This window comes from Tachyglossus aculeatus, chromosome X2 (assembly GCF_015852505.1).
Source record: "Tachyglossus aculeatus isolate mTacAcu1 chromosome X2, mTacAcu1.pri, whole genome shotgun sequence".
Taxonomy (NCBI): domain Eukaryota; kingdom Metazoa; phylum Chordata; class Mammalia; order Monotremata; family Tachyglossidae; genus Tachyglossus; species Tachyglossus aculeatus.
In genome coordinates this window covers 5,849,978-5,856,409 of record NC_052100.1, presented here as the reverse complement: position 1 = coordinate 5,856,409, position 6,432 = coordinate 5,849,978, and positions in this window count along the sequence as shown.

Sequence of the window (6,432 nt, the reverse complement as noted above, 5' to 3'; positions counted from 1 at the left end):
TTTCTGTCTTCGAAGCCGATTAAGTCTTCTCCCAATTCACATACTTCACGGATAAAAAAATTAGTGAATTTTTGAAACCAGTTAATGAACCACATTGGGTTTGAAATTGTGGGGAAGTATGCTTCCCTTGTTGGAGAACGTAGAAGATGCTTGTCTGTGGAATGGACCTTTATGGTCCTTTTCTCTATTAGCCTTTTTAGGTAGCTTCATTTGACTACCAGGGAAATTCTGGGGAGTGGGGCAGTGGCCCAGCTTGTTCATTAGAGATTCATCTCACCACTGCACTAAGTGGTAAAATGTGCTAGTTCACAAAGCACTAGAAGAATAAGCACAGAACAGAGCTGGGAATCATGTTAGCCCACATTGGGATCCCCACTCTGAAGCTGATGGCCTGAATGGCCTTGAAACCACCTTACCCTTTATGTTTCTATTTCAGTCAGCAAAATGAAGCCTTCCCCGTAGGCCTCAACTCAAGGAATAGTAAGCTTTTTGGAAACTGAGATGCAACTTCCTACTACATGTCAGTCCCTTTTGTAATGTCACCTAGCTATGATGAGAAAAGCTGAGAGCCTGGTTGGCAAATCTCTTCAAATGCAATAAGGAGGGGTGTGAAGAGGTCCTTATTTTAGGTAAGGACCCAGACACTAACCATCATTAGAACCTCCCAATGTTAAGAGGCATTGTTGCTAAATGGGCCTGCTGAGGTGATTTTTCTAACTTTCATTCGACTGCCTGGCTAAAATATCGTTGAATCAAGTAGTATTTTCGGAGCTTCGATTTTCAAGACTCTTAACGGCCAAGCGGGACCCAGGTGGCACTTTGTGAAGTTGGTGGACATTGACAAATGTGCTTCAAAAAGACAAAACACTTACAAATTCTAAATCTACTGAGGAGATATCTTAGAAAAGTGTATGACGATAATGACATGCATTGTTCAATTGCTTGTTTTATGTCAGGTGGTTTATATCATGCTTTCTACCGACCTATATCCTTAGTAAATCGCTGTCAAAACAGGACCAGCAGAGGGACTAATATCTAAATGACCCATTGGCTGAATTATCTGACATTTGTGGGTCCATTGATTTATCCAATTGAACTTAGTTGTAGTTGTAAGAACATTTGTCAGTCCAGGTTTAAAGTCTTCACCGTGACCTTTCATTCCCCAGGGTGTCTTGTACTTTCTGTGTTATAGCTGCAAACCTGCATCTTAGGATTTTAGGATTCTGGATGTGTGTGCATTGAAGTTACCAGCTTTGACATTTGACATACACCTGTTCATGTTTTCAGTTATCAATCAATTGTATTAAATGAGCACTTAGCGTGTGCAGAGCACAGTACTAATCATTTGGGAAAGTACAGTAAAAGAGCTGGTCAACACATTCCCTGCTCACAATGAGCTTATTATAGTCTCATAGTAAACTATTGGCTTTGCTTTAGAAAGTTTCCTACTGTAGCGTCAAGTAGTATTTTAAGTAGGAAAGGTCAACTGTTTGATTCAACTACTCAATGATATGTCTGCCTTTAACCTTTGAATGCAGAATAGTTAACTAATTTCTGGTTTTGCTTAATTTTTCCTTCATGGAGAACTTTTGACTTTTTTTTCTTTAATTTTAAAGTGTATCCAGTTCTAGCCCCAGAATAGAACTCACAATATAGTACTCACCCTGCATCCTACCCTGATCCTCCTGTTATCTGGATCCAGTATAGTCAAGTGAAACACAGTTCCAATATTGAAAATATGGGGTCCAAAAAGGGTTTGGTAATGGAGGTCCTGGTTGCAGACAGTGAAAGAGTGGAAAGGAAAACAGTGAATTTAAGACACTCTCTGTCACCCAGGGAGAAATTGGACAAGGAACTGACACTTACTCTTCCTCCCATTTCCTTGGCTAAGGCTTCATCCAACTCTTGACATTTGCCTTTGGAATCTTAGGTATTTTGTCTGTGTCTTCTAAATAACGAGGAAAACAAGTCAGTTTCTTAGGACAGGTACTATTTAATTGGAGCCAGTGGAAGACGAAGCATCCACTAAGGGCATCAAGACCGCAGATGGGGCAATTTTGTTAATAAGTACTAAAGTTAAGTCTGTCTTGGAAAGATCATTCATTCAATTGTATTTGAGTGCTAACTGTGTGCAGAGCACTACTGACTGCTTGGGGGAGTGCAATAGAACAATAAACAGACACACTTCCTGCTGACAATGAGCGTACAGTCTAGAGATGAGTTTACAGCCTAGAGATTAAGATGTTCCCATTTGGGACACTAAGGGTTGATAGAGAACATGTTGGAAGTCTTGTATTGGACTTGTATTGGAACATGTATTTATGAAGGATCTGGATAGGGCGATCATAAGATGTTCACCAAATCCTACCCCATCAGGACAAGAGCTAGAAGTTAGTAATTTCAGAATGAAAGGAAACTCGCACAGCTGGTAGGAAGCATGGAATCTGTTGGCAGAATTAATGCATGAGAAGTACATAGTGGGTTGCTGGGGAGAAAATTAGGAACACTCATAGCCCATCCATAAGTAGGATGCAGGGGTTAAATGAGTCAGAATCTTGGGTTTCATGGACCCGGTAAAGACCTGGTTTATGTTCTTGTAAATAAGAATTGCCCTTAACTAAAAAGTCCAGAAGTAATATTTAATTTTTCAGACTATATCACTGATTTTTCCATCTGGTATCGGAGGATCCTGCATGATAATGGAAGTCAGGAAACCTGGGTTATGTAGGTCCAACTCTTTTATTTTTCATATTTAATCTTTGGGAAGTTGGGGTGTACCAATCAAATGCTGAGTTTTTTCACTTTTCTCTAGAAATTTTGAAGTGATTATATATGTTCTATGCAGTTGTTACCACTATTTTCAACCACAGCTATATTGTTGGGTGAGACATATTCCTCGAGAAGGGAGTGGCTCACTAATGTCCTATGTTATTAGGAACTAATAACGTTTTTTTCATTTTTTTTCATTTTTAAAATGTGTATCTTACAAAGTCTAACCCGAAGAGAAAATAATTTTTCTAGAAGCAGTTTTGACCAGTTAAAGAATACACCGTTTTTCTTTGCATTTTTTGTCCTTTCGGCCAATCGTGAAAAAGGTTTTTTATGTTGCATTTCTGGGAAAAAAAAAATCCCAGGTAAATAAAAGACTGAGAAGAAATTTTAAATATTGTTGCCTAACTTTAAACCCACAAAACAGGCTACGTGGAAGCCAGAAACCTGTGGCCGTAGTTATTTCAGAGGTTCTGTAAACAGAGTAATTAAAAGCAGTTGCATACAGTCATATTTAGTTGCAAGTAGGTGAATTAGAGACCGAAAGAAGATACTGGGTTTTTTGTTTTGCATGTAATTTTTATCAAGAGTTCGTGTTTACATTTTTTGAGTTTGAGACCATAGGGTACATAAAAAACTAGGTCAAAGTCCTGCGTGAATTAACTCTCGCCCAGGCCAAGAAATAATTGGATAAGCAGTAAAAATCTTGGGGCCAAATGACTAGAGCAGTCCTGAACCCCTTTCTGCTGCTGGGCTGCAGAAAAGACTGAGCAGTCCTGGTCAGCTCCTGGGATCTTTTATATGCTTCCTTTCAAGGGTTAACAAATAGCTTTTTGGTACCTTTTGGTTAGCCTTCTGAGATTTGTACCAAAAGATGCCAAGTGTTTGAAATTGGTAATCGGTTATCTGAAGGATAAGGGTTAAGAAACCACCAAAAGCAATTTACACAGACTAGCTACCCAGCTCTCAAACTTCACCACTGTTGGGTTTAAACTTGTGCACTGGATTAGACAACTGGTCCTTAATTACTATTTTTTTCCTGTGATTCTCCCTCTTTGGTGTCTTTTGCCTTCATGATTATATGTAAATAGCTACTATACAAATTAAACCTCATTTTCTTTTTTGGGCAATTTCTGGTGGTAATTTACCTCTCCTATGTTAACCTGTCTTTTCCAGTGCTTAATGTTATTCATTTAGTCTTTGTTCAGTTGTAAAATCTGTCCTCAGTGAGCTGTCAGTCCACTGCAGTCCCAGCCCACATTGTTAGGAAAGGGTACATTCTCCCATCTTTCTATGCTGCAAGGAATGGGGATATAAAGGAATGATAGTATTTACTGAGCACGTCTTGGTTACAATGTGCTGTATTAAGTATTTGAGAAGGTATAACACAACAGTGATGCATCCAGCCCACAAGGAGCTTCCACTCTTAAGGCGGAAGGATGAGTCAGTAGGTCTCACCAAACAGAACTCCATCTCTTCATAGCCATTATCTCGTTTTGTTTTCTCTTCTTGATCCATTTCCATCAGCAGCAATGGGGGAAGTTGGCACCGGGGGACTGAATTATAGAGAAAATGAAAACTGCTGAGACCCAATATAATCAACTCTCCAGGAAAGCATTCATCCTATTGGCAGAAGCAAATCATCTGGGATGACCACTGTCTGCTTTAAAAACTAATTCCAAGATCTCCAGGTAAGTAGGTAGGGCAGACACACCCCAGGAATACAGTGATGAAGGCAGGAAGCTCTGTCGGCCTGTCGTGTCTCAAAATGGTGGAAAAAGCCCCTGTGCATATAAACAAGGAGTTACTGAACTCCACCTCCCCTGGCTGGCCAGAAGGTTGTGGGATACTCCTGGTGAAAAGTTTTGGCCTCATCTCTGCCTATGAGAAATTTCTGCTCTTGTTTTACCCGCCATGGGTGCAGGGACAATACCCAGATCTGCCTCTCCGGCCTTGGCTTCTCTCACTACCTGCACAGCGATGCTAAATCGTGGGCTTTCTACCGCTGGCCATTTATGGCACCCTAAAGCCTGTCTCCACCGTCTGCTGACTGACCCCACTAAATAATTTGAGAAAGGTGGATGACAGATGTCAATCCCCTAATGGCTTGATTTAACTTCTTGAGGAAAGTTATGTATTTTTTACTTCCATTGTACTGTTAGCTTTCAAGTGGTTCCATAATAATAATATTTAATAATTGTAATTAAGCACTTACTATGTGCCAAGCATTGTTCTAAGCACTAGGGTAATCAGGTTGGATACACTCCCTGTCAGGGACTCACAGTTTTAATCCCCCTTTTACAGATGAGGTAATTGAGGCCCAGAGAAATGAAGTGACTTGCCCAAAGTCATGCAGCACACAAGTGGTGGAGGCAGGATTAGAACCCAGATCCTCTGACTCCCAGGCCTGTGTACCTAGGTACCTAGTGAGCACTTAATAAATACTAGATAAATAGTATAAATTATTAGAGAAGGGATAGGTGGTGCTTTTGAAATAAATTAGGATGCTTGGATCAATTTTGCTAGGCAACTGTTAAAACTTAAATGGAGAAATTGTAAGAAGGCTTTTATTCCTGGTGGATAATCCTTTACTTTCAAGTGTGATTTATAAAACCATGGGAGGATGAGTTTTCTCACCAGAAGCTAAAGACCAACAATTAGAATTGTAGATACCCACACAGTAAACATACAAATGGTCACCCCCAGCTGGGTTGTTAAAGACAGTGTAATTAGTGGTGGCTTTGGTTAGTGAGACAAAATGGAGATAAATCTAATTCCAAAAATAAACTAAGGGAATTCAATTTATTTCATTTCTTCTAAAATCTAAAAGTTTGTGTTATAAACATTGAGGTATTTTAAAATTAAGTTATGAATCATCACAAATTAATTGGAATCTTGGAAATATTGTCATTGTAAACAGTCATTGTAGTGTGGTTCTACCACTAATGGATTTATTCCCTAGTTAGGCAGATAGCTAAAAGATCTGTGCATCTGTAACTATATGGTATCTCCAAGCTCCATTTAATTCCATCGTAACATTAAACGTGGTTGAGGGGAGGGAGACAGGTATGTGTAAACTACTTTCCATACTTAGGCTATAATATCTAACAAGGAAAACAGGAGTATAAAGCCAGTGGGAAAATAACACCCCCACATATATGCTGAATTATGAAATCTTTTCAATCCTGAGGCAGAGGCCTAGTTTCTGAGGACTCTGGTATCATCTTGCCAGACTTCTCCAGCCCTTCTGAATGTATTTATTCCCATTCTCCACTGAAATTTGACTGTTTCATGAAAGGCCAAATTGTGGGGTGCACCTCCCTATAGTCGCACTGCAGTTTATCAGAGCCGGTTCCGATGGAAGTCTGGCGCACAAGGGGAACGTAAGAAGCATTGTGGTCTAGTGGAAAGAAGGATGGGCCTGGGAATCAGAGGACATGGGTTTTAATTCCCGCTCTGCCACTTGCCTGCTGTATGACCTTGGGCAAGTCACTTAACTTCTCTGGGCCTCAGTTTCCTCATCTGTAAAATGGAATTAAATCCTATTCCCTCCTAGACTGTGAGCTCCAAAATGGGACAGGGACTGTGTTCAACCAGATTATAGTGTGTCCACCCTAGTGATCACCATGGTCTCATGAGAAACATCAGATTTCCCAGCAGAAG